The sequence below is a fragment of the Mus pahari genome, chromosome 15, assembly GCF_900095145.1.
Source record: "Mus pahari chromosome 15, PAHARI_EIJ_v1.1, whole genome shotgun sequence".
NCBI classification, from domain to species: Eukaryota; Metazoa; Chordata; class Mammalia; order Rodentia; family Muridae; genus Mus; species Mus pahari.
In genome coordinates, this window is record NC_034604.1 from 69981333 (window position 1) to 69984197 (window position 2865).

Here is a 2865-nt window from a genome sequence, read left to right on the forward strand (position 1 = left end):
GCCTGTTTGCTGTGTGGGACTAAACAACTGCTAGATCCTTGGACTTCCATCCACAGCTACTACTGAACCATTGTTGGGAATTGGACTGCAGACTGTAAGTCATCAATAAATTCCTTTACTATATAGAGACTATATCCGTAAGTTCTGTGACTCTAGAGAACCCTGACTAACACACCTATTCAGTATAGTACTTGGAGTCCTCGCTAGAGCACAAGGCAGCTGAAAGGGATCCAGGGGATACAAATCAGAAAAGGAGAAGCCAAAGTATCCTTCATTGCAAGTGATGCGATAGTAGACATAGAGCCTAAAATTCCACCAGGAAACTCCTACAGCTGATAAACACTCTCAGAAGAGTGGCTGGATGCAAAACTAACCCACAAACACCAGCATCCCTCCCTCATACATATGACAAATGGACCCAGAAAAAAACTGATGAAACACCTTTCACAATGGCCTCAGACAGTACAAAATATATTGGGGTTACTCTAAACAAGCAAGTGAAAGACCTGTGTCCATTCCAGGACAGGCCTCAAGTTCGGGAAAAGTCCTCATACAATGAACTTCACCACATTTTTCTTGTGTCTCTTTATTTGGTTACATTTTTGTGAGGGTTATTTATGGAGGAATATTTTGGTTTTAGGTTTTGGGGAATTCTGTTGTTTTTTTTATTGGATATTTTATTTACATTTCAAATGTCATCCCCTTCCCAGTTTCCACTTTGCGAACTTCCTATCCCAACCTCCCTCCCCCCGCTTCTATAAGGGTGCTCCCCCCCCACCCACCCACTCCTACCTCACCGGCCTGGCATTCCCCTACACTAGGCATCAAGCCTTCACAGGAACAAGGGCCTCTTCTCCCCTTGATGTCCAACAAGACTCTGTTACATACATAGCTAGAGCCATGGGTCCCTCCATGCGCACTCTTTGGATGATGCTTTAGTGTCTGGGAGCTCTGGGGGTAGGGGGGTCTGGTTTGTTGATATTGATTTTCTTCCTATGGGTTGCAAACCCCTTCGGCTCCTTCAGTTCTTTCTCTAACTCCTCCATTGGGGTCCCCATGCTCAGTCCAATGGCTGGCTGCGAGCATCCACATTTGTATTTGTCAAGCTCTGGCAGAGCCTCTCAGGAGACAGCTTTATCAGGATCCTGTCAGCAAGCACTTCTTGGCATCTGCAATAGTGTCTGGGTTTGGTGTCTGTATATGGGACGGATCCCCAGGTGGGGCAGTCTCTGGATGGCCTTTCCTTCAGTCTCTGCTCCACCCTTTGTCTCCATATTTCCTCCTGTGAGTATTTTGTTCCCTGAAGCACCCACACGTTGGTCTTTCTTCTTCTTGAGCTTCATATGGTCTGTGAATTGTATCGTGGGTATTCTGAACTTCTGTGTTAATATCCACCTATCAGTGAGTGCACACCATGTGTGTTCTTTTGTGACTTAGTTACCTCACTCAGGATGATATTTTATAGTTCTAGAGGGGGAAAATATGATCAAAATATGTTTAAATTTAAAAATTGTTTTAAATAATTAAAAACTATAGTAAATATGGAGTATTAGACATTTTTTAAAATGTGATCATGAAATTCACAGGTAAAAAACTAGACAAAAATCATCATGGGTGAGGTAACATGGACCCAGAAAGACAAATATGGTATGCATTCACTTATATGTGGATATTAGCTGTTAAGTGAACTCTAACCAAGCTACTATCTATAGAAACACAGAGGCTACGTAAATAGTAAAAGACTAGAGAGTACAGATAGATCTTGTTAGGAAAGGGAAGCAAGAAGAGTGTAAGAGCCAGAGAGGATGGAGGACACCAGGAGCCAACGCCCTCTATAAATCAGTGTAAGCAAAGCTCACATGATCTCATACTCTGAGGCAACATGTACAGGACCTGTCTGGGTTTGCACCAGGTCCTCTGTGTGCACATAGGATGGCTTCCAGTTTTGTGTTTTTATGGGCTGAGTGTATAAAACCAGTCGGTCTCTGTTTCTCTTGGGCTCTTTTCCTTCTTTTTGTTTGTTTTGTCCAATTCTGATGTCGTGGGTTTTGTTTTGATCACTTCAGATCAGATAACCTGAGAAGAAATCCTTGAAGAAAACCCATTATCCCTTCCTTAGCAGTCACTGATTTTCTGTAACCCTCCACCTAGGGATGAGACCTTATGAAAATTTTCTCATCCATGTTAGCCTATTTTTATCTTACTATTTTATCTTAAAATATCTTACTATATTTTACTTTATTATTTTAAAAAGTCCTCCAAATAAAACACTTTTACATGGTCATTTGACTCTTTGACTTGAACAAAACTTTCAAGTAAATGCAAAAATAAAAATAAAAAAAAATCCTACCCTAATTGGTACACTTACAAAACAGCCCCTACACCCAAGGCACAGAGAACACTGTAGAAGACAAGGTCGAAAGATTCTAAAAGCCAGAAGGTCAGGACAGATGCCTACTGCAAACTGTTCCTTCTAGAGATGTCAGGGAAGGGACACCCTTGAAATCTAAACAACAGTTTGGTTGTTTTTTGTTGTTATTGTTGTTGTTGTTTAATGTTTTTTATTAGATATTTTCTTCATTTACGTTTCAAATGTTATCCCCAAAGCCCCCTATACCCTCCCCCCACCCTGTTCCCCAACCCACCCACTCCTGCTTCCTGGACCTGGCATTCCACTGTACTGGGGCATATGATCTTCACAATACCAAGGACCTCTCCCCTCATTGATGGCTGACTAGGCCATCCTCTGATATATATGCAACTAGAGACATGAGCTCTGGGGCATGGGGCGGGGGGAGTGGGTACTAGTTAGTTCATATCGTTGTTCCTCCTATAGGGCTGCAGACCACTTTAGCTCCTTGGGTT